We start from the raw sequence: 21,748 nt of genomic DNA, 5'->3' as shown, positions 1-21,748 counted from the left end.
TAACCTTGCATAGACTGAAAAGTAGTGTCACGCCTCCTTCAGTTTCCTCCTCAGTGTGAAAACCACTCCAACCACCTTTGCTCGAAGTGAGGGAACCCTACTATCACTCTTGTTCACATTCTTCCTAATGGGTCCATCTGGGCATTGTATTTAAGCTGAATCACCTCCCATTTATCCTATGAGTAGAAACAGCAATGAGATAAGTAACTGCAAGCAAGGCTGTTGTAGTGTATCTTTCCTTCCTGAAGGCACTGAGAGGCTTTGCTGTCATCTAAAATGCCTCTAACCATTTTAAAACACAAAGAGATGCACATTTTCATCTTCAAAATCAGCCTTGCATGATGCATCCAAACTACCATTTATTACACTGGCAAGAACAATCCACTGCAGTCCCAACAAATGTAAAACAGACTATCTTTACTTTCTTCTCTTTTTCTTCTTCTGTTTTCACTTTTTTTTTCTTTCCTATCTTTTTTTTTTTCATAAAAGCCATAAGCTCTGAATAATCTCAACATCACCATCGACTTTATAGGTTAATCAAAAGCCTCTTTTTTTTCCCTTCTGAACCTAAGCCAAGCTCTTAACTTCATATTTAATGGGCAGATATTTTCTCCAAATGCCCTTTTTTCATTCTCATAAGCTAACTCTGCTATGGATAATGGCTTCTTTTCCTATTGAAGTAGGTTCCTTATCTACCTATATGTTCCAGGTAATTTAAATCTCTCTTTTTTTCAAGATGTAAAGACAGACAGTCCCTAAGCAGGAGCCAGCCAACATCTCTCCTGAAGCTCTCTCTGTCAGCTCTCACTGAGAGTTTTCTCCCCTTTGTATACAAAAATGTGGACTCTGTTTTCTGTTTCCTGGAGTGTTCAAGAAGTTTGTGGTTCTCAAGAACATAATTTATTGAGAAATACTGGTGACAGTTGGACCAGATGATCTTCGAGGGCTTTCCAATCTTAATGATTCTATGATTGTACATGATCAAATATATATATTTCATATTCTGCTCAAATTCCAGTGAATATCCAATCACCTCTTAAACCCAGAGCCCTCACACTACCAAGGTTACTCCTTATCAAAGCCAAAAAAAAAATGACGAATCTGACAGCACTATGAGAGCTGATAGCAGGGTGGTGGATTCACAGTGCAGTGTTTTAGAAAAGAACTGGACAAAATTTTCTCTTTTCTGAAAGAGTGGTCAGGCACTGGAATGGCCTGCCTAGGGAGGTGGTTGAGGCACCATCCCTAGCGCTGTTCAAGAAGCGTTTAGATGAGGTGCTTAAGGACTTAATTTAGTAGTTGGGTAGAGATAGTGATAGGAGGATGGTTGGACTAGATGATCTTATAGGTCCTTTCCAACCTTATGAACTTATGAACTTATGAACTTATGAAAATTGAGATGTCAAAAAACAGCTCTTCTAGACAGACTTTCCCACCAGGTGAACCTTTATGCTACTATGCACTGGGCATGGAGTTATCAGGAAGAAGGGGTTGGCCATGGGCTTTCATGCTTGTATAGCTCTTTAAGAAAACAAGAAAATTCAATGGGAATTTTCGGCAAGAGAATTCCAGTGATAGATCCACCAGATAACAGAGACTAGTGTAACTGTTCTGTCATCCAGACAGAGTATCAGTGCACATCTTTCACTGTGATCTGGCCAAACCCTACTTTGGGATGTCTAGGATCCCTGTCTGTCTGTCTCAGGCTTTTACAGGCAAGTGATAAGCTCTTCAGGTGGCTTCAGACCTAACCATCTACTACTACTACTACTACTACAAAAATAAAAACTAAAAGCATTTCATAGATAAATGTTTTCCACTCCCAGCTTGGATTACTTTTTTTCATCTTCCATATTCATTTTTTTTCTGAGCTCATTACTGGCTTGGCTGCTAATCCCTTCCACAGCTCTATCCCACATCTTCAGGGGCAGTTTAGCAGTCCTTTTGCTTGCAAAAAAGCTTTCACATCTGGGATCACAAAGCATTAATTATGAATCTACAGTATCAATGCTGCGAGGAATCAATGGTCAGTTTGTGATGAGTGCTGGCTGTGATTTAAGAATTCTTGAGAAGGATGAGACAGAAAACCTCTGTATGTCTTTTGGAAGAGGGGCCCAATGTGTGGGAGGTCACAGATGGTTTGTGTCACCTCTATTAGGAAGGGAAGAGCTGTCAATTCAGTAACAGCTCAGCCTACATGCAATGCAGTGGTGGGCTTGTCTTTGCATTTGAGCATCCAAGGCCAAGATAACCTTTGGAGCAGGAGCAGCCCTGCAGTCAGAGCGTGGGTTTGCAGAACAGGATCCTACCCCTGTGAAATCCGCCCCAGCAGAACTGATCTCAAAGCCTTTTGACCTTTCCCTGATAGCATGTACTTCCAGTCCTTCAGACTTTTCCACAACACATCAGCATGCCAGTTCATACACCTAGAGAGGAAGATGATAAACCCAACTACCAGAAAGCCATCAGGCTTTCTACCAGATTAATATCTTAAACTGGTACAGCACAGGTCCAAAGATTCACATCAGATTAGAGTGAAGTAAATCTGTACACATACCTCCTCGAGCATTTAACATAGTTCTATTCCTTGAGCAGCCCCTCCTATCTTGTGCTAACTTTCCTTTCGTCCTTCCCAAATTTCAGACTATGCCATCTCCAAGGGAGATAACACTGGAAAAGGTTTTATAGTTTGCTCATGGCCACATATGAAGTTAATGGCAAAGGTGAGAACAGAAACCAAGTCTCCAGAGTCCTCAGCATCCTCTTCCTCCTCCCAGCGCAGGTTAACACAGGCTCCCATCTGGACAGATGTGTACATCATGTCCTCAAATAAAGGCAAGTTCAGGACTTTCTGCTCTTCAGACTGAGATAGACAACGGGAGGCCAACAGTAGGATAGAGATAGAAGAAACTCTATGCAGTCTAGACCAAAGCTGCTTCCAGAAAGAGTGCTACTATCCAGACTACAGAAAATGCAAACCCTCAGGGATCTGTGTTCAGCTGAGCACATGCTGAATTAAGAACGGAGAGATAGGGCGTTGCTGCCCTCTTCTGCTTCAGACAAGAAACCATTTTTCTCCTTACCAAAGCAAAGGTGTAAGTGGAGTGGAGTCTGGTGTTTCCTCCCTGGTGCACCAAAAAATCACATTTCTGTATGCAGAAAAGCACCCAATGACTTATGCTTAGCAGCAGCTCACAAAACACAAGGACCAAGAGATTGGAACCTCTGGGGTACATCCTGAAAAAGAGGTGGGAAGTCTTTCTGTGAAAATATGCATGGTAGAGCATTTGCTTTAAGCAAGAAAGCAAGGTCCAACCTCCCGGTCAGTTCTTGTCTTCATCTCAGCTTTGTAGTGGGATATGGCTCAGCTGCCTCTCAAGCAGTGCCAGGCAGTGTGCCTCAAGGAAAGGTTAGGATCTTTCAGGAAGAAGCAGAATTTCTCTACGAGGGAAGCCATAACCTTGTGTTTTCTTGCACACTATCACAGCACGTTGCTGCCATCGTGAGTTCAGAGGGAGAGACTGAAGAGAGGCACGAAGACACACAGATAAAGGAGCTAAATGACTCCCTGGAGTGTGAGGGGGTCAGCACTTCATTTAATTCATGGGACTTTGCAAAAGTAAGTGAGAAGTAGAGGGCTGGAAGGACTAAATCCCTTGCCCTAAGTCCAAGGGAGCAGAAAGAGGATCTGCAAATCACCTTTTCCAGTGTCTTCACTAAAACAGACTCTGAGCCACTTTGATTTGCTTAAAATGCCCCAGGGAGTAGTAGAGGCTGCTTTATTGTCCACTGGAAATGTCTAGGCAGTTACTCCTCAGTTTGAGGGAGAGGTGGAGCACGATGGTTCAGCTAAAAGTTGTGTAGGGCAGAACCTAGAGTCTATGAAGAGCAGTGCATCACCAATTCCCCTGATTTTAAAGACCTTGGTCCAGACCAAAATAGCAGCAGTGCATTATCTGGAAGGGTGAGATGAAAGGAAATTCAAAACAGCCTCAAGTAATTTTTTCTCCTTTTTTAAGTATTGCTTTCATATAGAATCTTAGAATTGTTTGAGTTGGAAGGGACCATTAAAAAGTCATCTAGTCCAACTTTCCTGCAGTGAACAGGGACACCTACAGCTAGATCATATTGCTCAGAGCCCTGTCAGACTGACCTTGAATGTCTTCAAGGGCAGGGCATTTATCACCTCTCTGGGAGAGATATCTGTGTGTCTTGCCGTATTTCTTGTCTTTTTAATCCTGAGGAAGAACAGGATGGTGTCCAACTCTTTCCTGTTTGGGGAAACATTGTCCTGGAAGGTGAAATGCAGATCATCATTACTACACAGTCCTTAAGCCAAGGAGTCAGACTGCTGGGTTTCTAGCACAAGATCTTTCCCCCCCAAGTCATACAAGAGGCATTCCAATTACATCCAGGTTAATGAAGAGTGCAATTAAACCAAGGCTAAGAAAAATTCTCCATCCCTCAATATTAGTCCCCTCAAACTTCTCAGTGATCAAAATCACATCAGTTTTTCAGTCACTCATGGTATCCCCCAAGCGTATGAGGAACATACAAACAGGACATGAGAAATCAAAATTATTTCTAATACAAAAGGCAAATGGGGAGCAAATCATAACCTTTCATACCTGACTCAGACATCGTCAAAAAAGCTGCAGAAGAGATTTTATTTAGTTCTGCTTTTCCTTCAGAAACAGTCCTTAAATACAAGGACTACCTGTGCTGATTTACCTGGAAATATCAATTAAGCATTCTTATTTTCTGCTCAACTATTAATCCAATTACTTCATTAGACAGAAGGGTTTTAGCGAGGGAGGCTTGGGAGGTTCAATGCAGATAAGTCTGAAAGCTCAAATGCATTAATGACTTGCAGTCTGTGTTCTGGAGGTAAAGATTAAACAAAAGCTTCAAACCAAAGAGCAGATCCCAACACCAGTGCAGAGTGAGTCTGGCACCCTCTGCATCTCTTTTTGGAGCCTTTGCTTCATCTTTCTACCTGAATATTCACTATTTCCCTTTGAGAAACAGGAAAGAAAAATCTCACTCTGCTTCCCATTAGAGCATCATCTGTGGCGTGACATTTCCCAGGCTTATAGGCTATGCTACAGGCTCTACTGTATGATGGTTCCTTTGTGGTTTTCTGAGAGACTGTGCTTCTAGAGTCGTGAATTTCATCAGACTTATAATTTTCTTTCTTTATTTTCAAGATTATAGCCTGGAAATGTGGATATTGAGGATTAGTTATTATCTGCTGATGGTTCATGGGGTTTTTTGGAGGGAAGGATGCTGAACATCCCTTCTTTAGCCATATATCTTGCAGAGTGGCCACTCTCACTAAGATCACAGGACCTAACAGTTTCTTCTCCACCATATGAGACCAGAACTCCACAGAGGAGTTCCTGGGTGGACTGCTCAGGAAATTCACAAACAGCTCCATCAGGCCACATGATAAGGAAAGAACTTTCTTAGGAGCACTAGGTCTTCTTTGACAAAAAGGAAGCTCAGCAGCCTTCTCCTACCCTTAGCAAAATATCGTTAGTAGTACAACAAGGATCTGGTCTTCCAGCCATACTCAACATAAGGTTACAGAACCCATGGAGCAGAGGGAAGAGTCTGCAAATGTAGGTGGGATGGTGGAGCTAGGGGATATGTCTCTTTGTGCACTCTCTTTAGTGTCAGGTTATGAGTCTCGATTGCCTTTGAAAGTCAAGCTGAGCAATTGTTTGGCTCAAACAGCCAATTTTTCACTCTTGCTTGCACTTTCACAGAGTGTTTGGTCTGTCTCAGCAGAGAGGTTTTATTGCTGAGATGGTTACTTCAGCCTTGTCTCAATTTGTTTTTAGACTAACAAGCAATGTAGTCACAAATTAAAAAAGATGGAAAACAACAATAACCTGCCTTTCTCCCCACCCCTGCTCCCCACAAAGAGGACACAGAAAGATTGAAAATGAGTCACTGGAAGATCATTTTAGGTCACAAAGACCTTTTCCTAATGCACTGCAAATAGAGGAAGGAAAGCTTTATGATTACATGCTGGACTGGGACCTGAGTTCAGATCCTTGCTCAGCTATCAAAACACAGAGTAGTTTGTGTCTATTAATTACAGAACTCCAGGAGATTCATTTCGACACAAATGTGTAAATAATTCACTTCTTTCATGATTGTTGGATCTATTTAGACAATCATTTATTTGGGAAGATACTGCCTTTCTCTGGAGAGAAGATTGCCAGGTACCCATGCTACACACATCAATAGGCTGTAAATCACAGCTTCAACAAATGGCAAACCTTGAACTGCAAGACTATGGCAGACCACTTGCTGGCCACAACCACAATCCTGCATGATTGCAGCCAGAAGAGATTTCACTTTGGTGCATTGTCCATTTGTGACTGGGATCATGTTGTTTACACTTGGGATGGGTGAAGTATTTGTAGGAAGAGCATAATCATGGATAGCAAAGAGGAACAGAGTTTAGTGGGCACAGTGGTGATGGGTTGAGGGTTGGTCTAGATGGTCCAAAAAGTCGTTTCTAAACTTAATGATTATTTGAATGTGTGGTACCTAAGGGAGGAACATGCTTGTAGTGTGCATAATCTGTTCCTTAGGTTGGAAACAGTGCTCAAGCAAAGACCCAATTTCAGTTCAGTAGGAGAGATTTTGATGCTGCAAATCTTGAGTTCAAACCAGATTACCATCCCTGCAGAACCAAGGGAGGGTTGATAAGCCAAAAACATGTGCTCTGGCAAAATGGTGATGACCACGGGAACTTCATAATGGCATCTGAGGATGGGATGGGTGTGAGCTGGAAGGAGGAAGAACTACTTGGGAAAACATGAAAGGGGTTAACAGGTTAATGAACAACAGAGTGGAGGAAAAAATATTCAGTGGCTGGGAAAAGCTGCTTGAACAGTCTGCTGGATTCATGACTGTTTTCAAAGGGAAATGCTGGAAGCAGCTGTTCCTGGAGATATTTTCAACTATGGGGACATGTTGAAGGGAACATTAGCATCAGCGGAGAGGGCCAGGTCTTTCCCATGTGTTATTTATCTGCTTTGCTCCTCTCCCACTAACATTTTCTCCCTTTCTAGGTTTGTATGCCAAAGCATGGCAGACGCCCAACTGCACAGAGAAAGATCCACTAGTTGTATTTGACAAAACCTCTAGGTCCCTCTGAAATGGTGTTTCCAGGGCTGAGGCAGTACAAAGAGCCTCAGGATGATACAATTAATGAGCTGAGCTATTTTGGACCCTAATTCTTACTGTCACAAAGAAGGAGCATTCCACTTTACCAGGGGGTAAACTGAGGCACAGAGCACTTGGCTCATCGTCTGAACCGGTAGCAACCCACCTCACTTCAACCAGCAGCTTCACCCTCTATCCCATTCTCAGCAACAAATGGGTTCAGCACATAACAGAGCTTAAAGAGACTTTGCAAAATCATGTAAACCCTCTCTATCCCTGCTGTTCTCAGCTAGCATCAATATCCGTTGTTTATTTTTAAAAAGCTCCAGTGCTAAAAGCCTTCAATCTGTCTGAATTCCCTTTCCCTGCTCCTAGATTTTAATTAAGTTCAATGAGCAGCAAGTACATTTCCTCTCATCTTTGGTTTTCTCCTTTATGCCTCAAAATAGAAGAAGCAGGCAGAGACATAGGGATTTTTAATTGTCCAAAGATGCCACAGACAAATTAGTTACTTGTTACTGACTCTCAGTTTCATTGCTGTTGTTTTTATAGAAAAAAAAATGCTATGCTGGAAGAATACTTATGAGCTTGAACAATGGGGCAATGGCTTGTAAAAGTATCTACAGCAAAGCACACCACAGACATATCTATTTGCTAAGGAGCAGGACCAGGTTGCTGAATCTCAGGAGCCACTGGTGTATGCAGTAATAGCATGAAATCAAGCTCCAGAATAAAATGTGCAGTCAGGCAGAGACCCGAATGAAATGTCATTGTGGGATACAAATGAAAAATTATCAAAGGATAAAATGAAACCCATCAAAACACAATGTCCTTCAGTTTGTTGTTTTTATTCTAATTCAGAAACATTTGGGTTTCATCTCCAGCCAGGCCCTAAATGGAGGCAGACTTGTGTGTTGTATTTAAGTCATTCTTTCCGAGTTCTTTTGTTCTTCTATTTTTTCCTTTCTAAGTCATTTTTTAAAGTGAATTTCAAAATTAATAAATTCATTCCTTCTTTGTTTCTAATCTGAGCAGACTGCCCTTCTCCTTCTGGCTCAGCTCTCAAACCCTACCCATATTCAGTCCTTGTTCTGTGACCTCCCTCATTGCACATCCCGATCACTTCACTTTCAGCACCATTTTGTTAAATCCAGATCTGGGATTGTCCAAGGCTAGGACAAGAGGATCTCTTTAACAAAGATATCCAGGCTCTCATTCCTGAGAGCAGAATCCTCACGATCCCTATCCTTGCCTTTCTCCTCTGTCCTCCATTGGTAAATTCCTTGAGAGAGCAATTGCCCCAGTGTAAAACATTCACACATGTTTCTCCTTTTTCTGTAGGTGCCAGATGCGGGGATCTGATGACATTTTTGCTTGCCGAGTTTCTTAGAAATTTCTTAAGGTTTCCTCTACTAAGAAATTTTGTCCTAGTATCCTTTCAGAGGAGTGTACTTGGGGTTTAACCCATTATGCAGTGATTGGATTAAGTCCTACTGAAACACGAGATTTCTAGGACTAGGGACTAGTCATGTATATTTAACAGACACTGCCAGCTGATTCCCATGGGCAAAGTAGGGAGAGTTAGTCATGTCTGCCAGACATAGAAAGCAAACTATTGGCTAGAGATGATTGAACTAATTGAGGACATTCAGATTATGCAGATGTTCTTCTCCCTGCCTGTGCCAGTAGACCACCAAGAACATAGACTTGATCTGCCAGCGGCCTGGTGAGACATCCCCTGAAACACTGGCTAGTGCAACAATAGAATGTCCTGAACAAAAATCTCCACTGTGTTGAAATTTTGAAATGTGATGGGTGATGAAAGCTCAAAAGTACCCCCATGTTCAGCCACATGGTTGTTGGCTGGAATGTCAATCAGACACAGTGAAGCACACTGTGAGCACACCTTGTTCTAGCCGTGTCTTGAATCAGTCGTACTATATTTCCTACAGAAAAGTATGGGACTGTCTCTTCTGATGTCAAGGATTTGGACACAGATTTTTTTTCCACTGAGTTTCATCATCAGGACATCCAGAAACATCATCCCAGAAGTCTCCCAACAGCCATCTATTTTTAAACATGCTTCATAGAACAAGTCGTACAATGGCTTGGTTTGGAAAAGACAGAGATCAAAAGCACTCCAAAAATGTGATCCTCTGCTGTCCCAGAAGAACACCACCACTCGAAATCAACACTGGCTACTCCAGAATTGTTCTCACATCAGTCAGGGCCCCAAGTCTTTATTCTTTCCCAAGCCATGCATCAGCACTCAGGATCCTATACTCACACCAGCCCAGTGGTACTGTGCCCTGATAACCGATCATCAAAGCAGCACCAAACACATTCCCCTGTCCAACAGCTAAAAGCCAGTCTATGCGTTTACATATAACCAAGCCCTTAATCATAGAATCACAGAATGGCTTGAATTGGAAGGGATCTTAAAGATCATCTTGTTCCAACCATGTATCATGACCCGGGCTGCCAACTGCTAGGTCAAGTGTCTTATTTTATCATAGTCATTTCTTGGCTCTTCTGGGTTAAACATTCATATATTCTTCTCTTTTGGTCCATGCAGATCATTTCCACCATGTAATATTGTGAATTGAAATAACCATTGCGATGGTTATTTCACTGTTGCCATTTACCTTCGTTTTTGTTTCAAATCCAGATCCAATTCTTCACATGTAACCAAGTATTCTAACAAAGACATCCCAATTGTTTTCTCTAGACAATATGAAATATCATTTTGTCCCTTTTAGGTAATAGGAGAGCTGATATATACCTGATCTACACGACAAAATCAACTCATTCCTCTGAAGCACACTTGTAGTATGTAAATACTCACTTGCTGAGCGTTTAGGTTGGTAAAATTAGGAAAGATGAATACTGGCTGAGGCCCATAAAATATATTTCCAATACATGATATAACAAGAGGACATAACATGAATGGCAAACAGTTGTTGCAAAAAGGGCTTTGGGGTCAAACTCTTTAGACCTCTTACATTTGAGTTGATTAATTAACACAAATCCCACCATAGGAACCAGGAGAAAGCATTTCGGTCAGAAATTCAGAGTGCTGTTCCTTCCTGCTAAGATGAAAAGATTCACAGAAGAGGACTTTGAAACTCCTGCAAACATGATCTAACATAGTTCAGGGTGGAAAAAAAGGGAGGCTTAAGAAACCAACTTTGAAGGTCAAAAATTAGTCTGTGATGGAGAGATTCATAAAAAAATAGAAGCCTTGAACATGCTGTCTTAAAGTGATATACACAAGTAAATCATAAGCACATTTGTTGTACATCATGTTGGAAAGAGAAGGGAATATGGAAGCCACATCACTCCTCTGATTTGTTCCTGTCTTGTGAATTAACTGTGTCCATCAATCCAACCTGAAGAGGCCATCAAAATGCTTGCAAAATTTATATGAACCACGTGAATGGCCTGGAGATAGAAAAGACATTCCAGCTATTCGAGGGTATTTAGATTTTCATACACAAGTAGTAATGTTTATTTTACAGCAAGAAAACCAACAGGAACTAAGCAATATTAAGTAGTCCTGAGGGAAAGCACAGTAGCTGTATCCCTGAGAACACTATGTCTGTGCTTAGGGGCACATAAAACAGAAAATGAGAGCCATGAAGTCCCCTGCATAACTTTCATATGAAGCACAATAGTAATAAAATAAAAGTGGAGAAGTGAGCAGGAAGAAGATTGCAATGAAAATAGGAATCTAACTGGTATGACTGACAGGACTGTGAGATGCTGCAGGTACTACTGAGGGAAGGGGTTCAGATAGAGACATTTACGGTGCAACAGAGGCTAATTTCAAAGTGTTCGAAGTTGGGATGATTCAGGATCAGTAATCAGTGGTGAGTGAGGAGCCTGCATCAAGTCACATGGTTTGTTCAGTTCATAGAAGGGGAGGATGAAGGGAGGCCTCATAGTGGCCTATAGCTTCCTCACAGGGGGAGCATCACTGTATCAGAAACAGAATTCTGTGTTACCATCCCTAGCCATGTGCCTGAAGGGAGCTCCCTCTCCAACAGATGTTGGGGTGCAGTGGTTCCTCAATCAGTCCGAGTCTATCAGTAAGGCTACCCCATTCCAGGGCCTTTGGAGAGTGACTCTTGAAGCTCATGAGGACTCCCCTCCATGACCTGGAATTACTATTGTACAAAATACCAGCCGTTCTTTACTTCTATCATCTCAGCCTTGGGGTGTTCAACACCACCATCTCCTATCCTATCCTCCCATTTATACCTTCTTTGGGATCCACCGTGGCTCTGAAGTTTTAAAAGAGGAATAATTGTTGCAAGGTGCAGCTCAAGGCGGTGCTGCTTTCTTCTTTCCCCTGTCTCCCCCTCCTATTTCGCAGCATCAAGTACATGCACACATTATTCATCAAATGCATGGGCTTCTCCTGCCCTCACCTGGCTGCATGCTGCAATGCAAAGTGCCTGGCTGACAGAACTACGCTCAAAATCAGCTCTGTTTGCAAGGAAGAGGATTATTCTCCTCACTGATGCTCAGGAACAATTTGATACAGTCCCTTTGATCAACCTCAATAAATAGAATGCTGGGAGCATGGGACTAGAGACAGATTGAGCCAGTGCTAAGCAAGGGGCATTCCCAGTGATAACTGTAAGTTAAGGTTTTACAGTTAGTAGAGAAAATATCTGAAATGTGAAGAGCTGCAAGGTAGAGGATGGATGTGTAAATCTTTCAGAGTAAATAGAGGTGGACAGATGTAACAATGACAGTGGTCGGGGTCCCAGCATGTGGGGCAGAAGACTGTGGGGTCAATTCTTCAGAACCGAATAAGTAGAAGGGGAAAAGACCTCCCACAAAATACTATATTTAATGAGGTGAATTACTTTGAGTTTGTAATATTGCTGAGGCACGACTACATTTGCAGCCTTCCTCATTTTTAATGTCACTATGATGTGACTATGAGTAGGTATCCCTACTCAACAGAAGATCCTGACATGAAACCAATTCCCACACAAAATAATCTTTTAGTCTGCTCACCATTAATGGGATGACTGACTCAGGCATAGCTTTGGTGCATGCTCAGATGGCCCTCAGGTGTTGAACCAGGTGTCTGCTATCAGTTTTTTCCTCTGACTTTGTAGACCTCAGCTAGTTCAGCTATGGAGGAGACCCTTGAACTGACTGATAGTAGCAAACCAGTTGCTACAACCAGGTAGGTGAGGGGGGGGGGTCACTCAGAACATGACCTTAGCTGATCAATTTTTATTTTTTTTCCACCTTGTCTGCTAAGGAGGTTAACAAAAGCTGCTCCATCTTGATAAGCATATTGCCAAGGCACTACTTGAGGATTCCGTGAGCATCTTCGTGGCAGGAAAAGAAAGTTTTCCAGTCATACTATCAGCAGAACCTGACTGGTTGGGTGTCTTTTACTGGAATTCTCCATCTGAACTGCCACAAGTCCATGGGGCCAGATGGGATCCACCCAAGGGTGCTGAGGGAGCTAGCAGAGGTGATTGCCGAGCCACTTTCTGCCATCTATCAGCATTCCTGGTTATCTGGAGAGGTCCCACAAGATTGGAGGCTTGCCGATGTGACTCCCATCTTCAAGAAAGGCCGTAAGGAAGACCCGGGGAACTACAGGCCTGTCAGCCTGACCTCGGTATCAGGGAAAGTTATGGAACAGATGATATTGAGGGAGATCACACGACACGTGCATGGCAATAAAGGGATCAGACCCAGCCAGCACGGGTTCACCAGGGGCAGGTCGTGCTCGTCCAACCTCATCTCCTTCTATGACTGGGTGACCAGACAGGTAGATGAGGGAAAGGCTGTTGATGTAGTCTACCTGGACTTCAGCAAGGCCTTTGACACGGTCTCCCACAGTATTCTCCTAAGGAAACTGGCAGCCCATGGTGTGGACAGGTTCACTCTTCTCTGGGTGGAGAACTGGCTGGAGGGCCGTGCCCAGAGGGTAGTGGTTAATGGAGTTAAGTCCAGCTGGCGTCCTGTAACGAGTGGTGTCCCCCAAGGGTCAGTTTTGGGGCCCATCTTGTTTAATATCTTTATTGATGACCTAGACGAGGGAATTGAGTGTATGCTCAGTAAGTTTGCAGATGACACAAAGCTGGGAGGATGTGTCAAACTGCCTGAGGGTAGGGAGGCCCTTCAGAGGGATTTGGATAGGCTGAACAGCTGGGCTGAGCTCAATGGGATGAGGTTCAATAAGACCAAGTGCCGGGTCCTGCACTTTGGCCACAATAACCCCATGCAATGCTATAGGCTTGGGGCAGAATGGCTTGAAGAATGTAAAGAGGAAAAGGACCTGGGGGTGTTGGTTGATGCTCGGCTCAACATGAGCCGGCAGTGTGCCCAGGTGGCCAAGAAGGCCAACAGCATCCTGGCCTGTATTAGAAATAGTGTAGCCAGCAGGAGCAGGGAGGTGATCATCCCCCTGTACTCAGCTCTGGTACGGCCGCACCTCGAGTACTGTGTTCAGTTTTGGGCCCCTCACTACAAGAAGGACATTGAGGCCCTGGAGCGTGTTCAGAGAAGGGCAACAAAACTGGTGAGGGGTCTGGAGCACAAGTCTTATGAGGAGCGGCTGAGGGAGCTGGGATTGTTCAGTCTGGAGAAGAGGAGGCTCAGAGGAGACCTTATTGCACTCTACCACTTCCTGAAGGGGGGTTGTGGTGAGGAGGGGGTAGGTCTCTTCTCCCTGATAAGTAATGACAGGACGAGAGGGAATGGCCACAAGTTGCGCCGGGGAAGATTTAGATTAGACCTGAGGAAGCATTTCTTTTCTGAAAGAGTGGTCAGGCACTGGAATGGCCTGCCTAGGGAGGTGGTTGAGGCACCATCCCTAGTGCTGTTCAAGAAGCGTTTAGATGAGGTGCTAAAGGACTTAATTTAGTAGTTGGGTAGAGATAGTGATAGGAGGATGGTTGGACTAGATGATCTTATAGGTCCTTTCCAACCTTATGAACTTATGAACTTATGAACTTATGAACTTATGGAATTAGGTGGGGAGTGGGTCACTGGGGACCCTCATTGGGGGAATGATAACAAAGATGATGTCTGCTCTTTGGTGGAGCAGCACAGCTTCTTAGCCACCTTCCTCTAAGCAGGCCTGAGTCCAATATGAGCCCCATTTTTTCTGCCATCCAACCTGCATGAAGGTTGGAGGTAATAACAGATGTGAAGGCAAGAAAGCATGCTTAAGAGCTAGCATTGCAGCTACATGGATGGTCACTTGGGATCAACCAAGTCTCAGGTTACTTTCTGATCCAGAGTTGGCATAATGGCTGAACTTTCCCCAAAAGTTTTTGCAGGTTCCCACACCTGTTTTCAAGATAACAGTCAGCAATGCAACTGGGGAGAAGAAAAATCCTTCAGCACCATGAGGAGTCCTCCCTCATTACAATGAGGGACATTGCCTTCATACATCCCTGCTTCATATGTCACCTGTTATTCAAATGGGTAGTAATTAATTTTAACATATCTTAGAGGATGCAGGAAAGAAGAATAATTTCTGAAAGCAAGACCTACAGCTGGAGAGTCTTTTGAGGGACAGAGACTATACCAGGGACATAGAATCATTAACTTTGGAAAAGACTACTAAGATAGTGTCAGACAGGACAAGGGGGAATAATTTTAAACTAAAGGAAAGGAGATTTAGAATAGATGTCTGGGGAAGGTTTTAACTGAGAGAGTGGTGAGGTGCTGGAACAGGTTGCTTGGAGAGGTTGGGGATGCCCAGTCCCAGAAAGTGTTTAAGGCCAGTTTGGATGGAGCAATGTGCAATCTGATCTAGTACCTGATCTAGCAGCTTACAATTCTGCTTGTGGCAGGGGCTTAGAACATGATGGTCATTGAGGTCCATTCCAGCCCAAGCCACTCTATGATTATACACTTCTGACAGTTCCTGTGAGATCCAGCTGAAAATCCCAAGTCAGGCTGGGAACCTGGTACTCCAGGACAGTAGAGGCATAACAGGGAAAGAGTGAAGTCAGAGTTTGCACAGAATAATCAATATCTTTTGAAGCAGTGGTGGTACCTGTGACTTGAACAAGGTCATCAGAAAGACTTGCTACGACAATATCAGATTTGCTTTGTGAAATTCCCCTCCTCCCTTCTTTTTTTCCATTCCCTTCCCTCTCATTCCCTTTTCTTGACAGATAGCAGCTTGGAAATGTGTTCCTTTCCTAGAGCAGTTGTGTTAAATCTGGGAAAAGGATATCCTCACACTCATCTCTTCAATCCCCAGTGCTTCTGGTCTGAATACAAATGTGACCCAGGGAACCATCTCCAGAGTTTCTCTCCCTGGGAATCCCTTAATCTTGGGAAAGCCAGCTGTTAGAAAGAGATGTTTTGTTTAAAGACCACGCGAGGGCAGCCTCTTCCACTTTCCATCGTTAGAAAACTTTCAGTCTCCCAAATCCAGGATAAAAGGCTCGTCAGTTTGTTTGAAGTCCTTTGCTGGTAATATTGGTTGTTTGGTTTTGTTTTTTTCAAAACGAGATGCATGAATATGCCTCATATATATAAAAAAAATAATAATTTAAAAAAAGTTATATATATCTCCCAAAAGAGATGGCTGTACCTATGGGAATATTGCTTAAGGAAGGTGTTTACAGTATCCCCAAATCAGTTGGGAAAGTGACCGGATAATGCAGACAATTTATGTGATGGCTCCTGAGGAGTGTGCAATGCTGTGTTCCTGAATATGTCACCTCCAACAGGTGGAGCAAAACAGTACTCAGTATCTCATAACCACTGCCTAGGACAAGAGAGGATGGCCTCAGGTAGCAGCAGGGGAGGTTCATGTTGGATGTTAGGAAAAACTTCTTCTCTGAATGAGTGGTAATACATTGGAATAGGCTGCCCAGGGAGATGGTGGTGTCAACAACCCCACAGGTGTCCAAGCAAAGGGCAAATGTGGCACTGAGGGACATGCTTAGTGGGCAATATTGGTAGTAGATGGACAGTTGAACTAGATGATCTTAGAGGTCTTTTCCAACTTTAATGGTTCTATGATTCTACCTACAGCAGATAAATAAAAGCTGATTTTGTTAGCCAGAGGCTGCAGCAGATTTATCAGATGCTGTTTGGTGCAGACACCACTGGATGGGGAGAGAACTTCTTGCTGGAGGGGATGAATCACATCTGTGGGTTAAATATTTGCTCTGGTTAGCGTTCTTCTGTGCTTTTCCCTCATTTGTACACTCCCACTCCTGTGGAGGTAAAAAATCTCATTTATGGAACATTAAAAAGAGCCAGAATGGTTCCTTTCAGTGGTCATAGTAGTGATATACCCTGATGTGTCTGAGCTGGCAGCCCTGAGCAAAGATGCATGCCTTACTGACACCATCTCTAGGGAGAGGAGGAATAGCAATGAACATCATTAAGTAAACTTATTTCTCTGAATGATCATTAAAGACTGATCCCAATTTTCTGCCTGGGGTGCCTTTAAAAAATCGTGATGAAAAGGAATGGACCTAGTGTGTGATTGGCCTCTGGAAGAAATCTTTCTTCACTTCTTGAGAGAAGCTTTTTTTCCCATGAACCAAGCCTTCATTTACCAAAACATCCAGCATCCTCCCATGTTTGCCATAACCCACACACAGAACGTTTTCTAAGAAGACCAGAGCCCAGCTTGCTGTGCTATATCATCGTCTCAGCTGTATCTCTTGACACTGAGTAAGAGATGAATTTGTGCAGAAAATCAAGCCTTAAGCTTGATTTCCCAGTGTCTCAAACCTACAGACTGTCCCTGCAAGTTAATCAAGAAAATTATCAGTTTACACCCATTTTGCTAGAGGAGGAGCAATTGGCTGAGTATCAGAGCAGAAGTGAATCTGGCACCAGACTTAACACGTTAAGCAAATTAAGAGCTGGGATAAAAAATCATTGTATCTGACAGAGCAATTTGTAGATCAGGGGACTGTGTGTTTTTTCCTTCACTGGCACGAAGGAGGGGGGAGATGGGGGTGCATCCAGTTGCTGCAAACCCAGAGATAACTGTCGTGTGGTTTATTGTGGTGCTGATCCATCCAAATAAGAAACGAATCATCAGGCAACTGCCATAGGCAGATAAACACACAAAAGGAGAACTGGCAGTTTATTGTACTGATATTCATCACCTCCCAGCACCATGCTGTGGGAAAATGATGCATGGTTTAAATGAAGTTAATTGTCAGGCCACTCTAGGAATAGATCATGCAGACTGAAGGAACTGCAGTCAAAGTCTCTCCTACCTGCTTTCTCAAGGCTCAACTAGGTTAAAGCCTGAGAAGAACGTGGAGCAATGTCCCATTTCTCCATTTGTTTCTCTTCCTTCGTGCCTTGTTGTGCATGGCCCATCCCTGGAGGTGTTCAAGGCCAGGTTGGATGGGGCCCTGGGCAGCCTGATCTGGTGAGTGGCAACCCAGCCCGTGGCAGGGAGATTGGAACTGGATGATCTTTACAGCTCCCTCCAACCAAAGCCATTTTATGATTCTATTTCCTAGGCAGGAGCGAAGGCTGAATGATGGAGAGCTGGATATTGGTACTTCCATTTCATTTGATCCTCAAATGATCACACCTTGGGATTTGCCTACCCGTCATCTAAGTGGAAAGATATTTATCAGGCACAGAGGTAAATAAGGAGGTTTTTTTCAGTGTTATGACAGTAAACTTCTCTCTGTCTCTAAACTTCTAAACTTCTAAACTTCTCTCTGTTCTCTCTATGACAGTAAACTTCTTTCTGCCTCCTTCAAGGCTGGAAAATGCCCTGTTATATCACACGGAATAATAGAATGGCTTAGGATGGAAGAGACCTCCAAGGTCATCTAGTTACAATCACCCTCTCATGGGCTGGTTGCCCCCCACCAGATCAGGCTGCCCAAGGCCTTATCCAACCTGGCCTTGAAAGCCTTCAGAGATGGGGCATTCACAGCTTTTCTGGGCAGCCTATACCAGTGCCTCACCACCGTCTGAGTAAAGAATTTCTTCTGAATATCTATCCTGTATTTCCCCTCTTTTAGTTTAAAGCCACTCCTCCTTATCCTATCATTGTCAGACCGTATAAAAAGTTGGTCATCCTCCTGCTTTTAAGATCCTTTCAAGTACTGGAAGGCTGCAATGAGGTCTCCCCCGAGCCAATATGAGCCCTCCTGCAAGAAAGCAGCAGTTGCACGTTAGCTTTTGTGCAGGAGCACAGCTATTGATATTCAAGAAAATCAGTCTGATAATATGACTGTAATGAGTTTTCCTTTAGGAGAAAAAAGCACTGTGAAATATAAAAAAATGAATAAGAGTTATGGCAGTGAGAATACCTTGAGGGTTTTTGGACACAGCCAGTATTCCAAAAAATCTTTGTTGTTTCTCTTTTATGAAGCTTGCTTGAGGCCTTGCTGCACTCACAGAAACGACGTCACATTGATTAGGTTGCATGAGTTGGGATAGGTCTACCTCCTCAGGGAGGAGATAAAGTTAGATTCATAGGGAAGAACTGCAAAGTCATTGGTATTGCCAGCATGAAGGACACGGATGGGAATTCATCAACCTTCCCCACACAGCAGCTTCTAGATATCTTCTTTAATATTCTTCCTGTTCTTATGCTGTTTCTTCGTGTTTGATGCACTACTGTGGAATGCTTTCAGCCTACGGTGTCACAATGAGAATTTCTTTCTGTGCTCTGAGAAGTGTCCCTTCACACAGAGGACACAGGAGTCTTCTGCAAGCAGCTCTCTGTGCTGCTCTTTTGATGTGGGGACAACAGAACCTCAAGCCTCTCAAAAAAGCAGCATGAAGCTCATGGAAGGTGTCCCAAAGCCCCTTCAATATCACATGATCTGAGAGAACATTGTTGAGTCAGAAAGTTCAAAACAATCTGTCATACAGATTACACCTTCCTCTTAAAACATGAGCTGTTGATGCTTCACTAGCAATTTTCTCCTGCATTCAGTGCTTGTAAGATGTTTATAAGGGGGAGGCAAGGACAACAGGATATGGAGCAAATGCTGAGGAGGGATATGTTGGAAAGCAGAGAGGCTGATCAGAGAGTACTGGTAACCAGCTGCTTTCCTTTTCCATCTCCAAACAACAACCTCCAATAAATTCAGTCCAGTTTTCTTCATCTAATTTCCTTTTCTTCATGCTTTGTCTGACATAACAGTGCAATTGAAAGCTTTGGGGTTGCTATGTATGCTACATATATATGCAGTACCTTGAAGGTGTTCTCACAAGAACCTTAAGCACAAGAGGGTGACATTGGCTGGTGCCCTTCAGAGGCTGTTCTCCATGCAGAGGGGGAAATCTCACATCAGAATGAAGGACATCTCCTTGGAGTACTTTTTTATTTTGTGATGATAGGCACAGCTAAGGCACATCCTATGAATTAAGGGATCATAGAATCATTAAGGTTGGGAAAACCTCTCTGACCATGTAGTCCAACCACTGATCTACCACCAATATTGCCCACTGGCTATGTCTCTCAGTACCACATCTGCCCTTATCTTGAACACCTCCAAGGACAATGACTCCACCACCTCCCTGAGCAGCCTGTTGCAATATGAGATACACTTACTCTTCCAGTGAGTATTTTCTAGCAGCCAAGATAAACTCCATTCATGTTTCTGCCTACCACAATGGTATCATGCTCACCAGGGCATCACGCTCACCAGGGCAAAATGCTGCTTCACTCCCAAGTGAAGAAAAACTAAATAAACATGCATGTTTTTAAGCACTGGAGCAAGAAGGAATCTTTAACTGTATGTCAGGTCTTCTTTATGGGACATGTGTCAAAAGCTGAGAGATGGACAAAAATAAGAGTTCTGCAAAGAATCAAGGCAGAGGGGTTAGCATCAGGGGCATGCACAGCCTTTCTTCATCTTCTCCATACCTCTGATGTATGTGGAAGTTCCATCAGGGCTTGCTTAACCCCCAGCCAAATTCCATCATGATACCTGCACTAAGGAAGTAGTGAAATACGTGCTAAGAGGTAGTTTCACCAGGAAGGCATGGGATGTGGGATATTCTCAACTCTGCTTTCTTATTCCTGCACAATATGAAGGATGGGCCACATGGATGCCCCACTTTTGTAGGTGTTCAAGGCCAGGTTGGATGGGGCCCTGGGCAATCTGATCTGGTGGGGGACAACCAGTGCACAAGAAGGGGATTGCAACTACCTTTGAGGTCCCTTCCAACTCAAGCCATTCTATGATTCTACAGACATTCAAACATTTTCATGTTTCTACTTCAAGCAAGACAAAGTTTCCCTTCTACCTGGTCTCCCACTGCAAAAGGAGGTGGGGATGCTCTTTTTTCTTCTTTTATAGACACTATTTTTCTCTCCCCAACACAGACACCCTGGTCAACTGTGTGCTGGAAGGAGAAGGCCCCATGGAGCTGTACTGCTTTAGGAAATGCCTACAGCACCTCTGTGTCATTTTGATAAACCCAGAGATTTCTTGAAGCTACACAGACCTCATGAGAGATGTTCTCCTATTAGGAGAAGCTTGCTTATTCTCCATGCCAGCAGAGATGGCAAATGAAGAAAGAAAAAAAAACAGTAACTCTGGGAACTCATAAATCACCAAAGTCTTGAAAAAGGAAAAAAAAATGAAATATACAACCCAACATGGCCTTTTTGGTTTGTAGATAAGCACAAAGTTTGGCAGGAAAGAGATTAGGGCTTTTTCCAGTCCACCTCTCAGTCGATAATCCCCACAGCAACTGAGCTCTGGGCTGCAAAAAGCAGCACATGTTCCCCTTGTAGAAAATGGGAAAGCCCAATGGGGCAGGGGATGGTTCCTGTTTAGCTGTGGTTACTTGCTGGCTCTTTCTTCTCAAGAGAAAGTCTTTGCAATGTGCACTGTGGTCATCATTAAGGGAAAATCCTGATCGGGGACCCCTCCAGCACCCTGCAAGCAGGGCTGTCCTCTAGAAAAACATTTTTACTGACTTTGCTAATTCAAAGCATTTGGGACCCCTGTGATGCTTCTTGGGAAAATCCAGCTTCACTCTATCAGCTCTTGCCAGCAACCCAGAGTCATTATGATTAATGACAGAAGAAAACTGCCAATTGTACACTCAAAGAATTAAGCTGTCACTAACATTTAGAAATCAACGTTAGACCATAGTGGGGATGGGGGAGGAAGCGGACGGTTGGGTTAAATTGGCATCTGCAGCCTCTGAGTCTCTCCACAGTTCCTTGTTGGGTTGGCCTAAATCTATTCCAGAAAGAAATGAAAAAGAAATAATGTAATATTAATAATCATTTTTATACCAAGATAAACTTAGAGAGAAAATAAGTAAGTTTTTTACAAAGGTGTGCCTAGTGTCAGTGGGGTTAACTAGGTATCCTTCCAGGCTCCCAGCTTCTGCCCCATGGGTCTTCTGTCACAACTGGCAGCCTGTGCAGACATCACAGGGACACAGGGGCATCTGCAGTGCCATCACACACTCTGCAGCTCTTCCTATGGCACAGAAGCTGCAGAACCCAATGGTAGCAAAAGACAAGGAATGGGGAAGATGGATAAACATAAGTAATATATTTAAGTTTCTGGAGAAGACGCTTGCCCCACCTCTGCAATTC

Source organism: Cyrtonyx montezumae, unplaced genomic scaffold (assembly GCF_038088225.1).
Source record: "Cyrtonyx montezumae isolate F1298 unplaced genomic scaffold, pur_monq_1.0 scaffold_3, whole genome shotgun sequence".
NCBI lineage: Eukaryota > Metazoa > Chordata > Aves > Galliformes > Odontophoridae > Cyrtonyx > Cyrtonyx montezumae.
Note: the sequence above shows the minus strand (reverse complement) of the source record.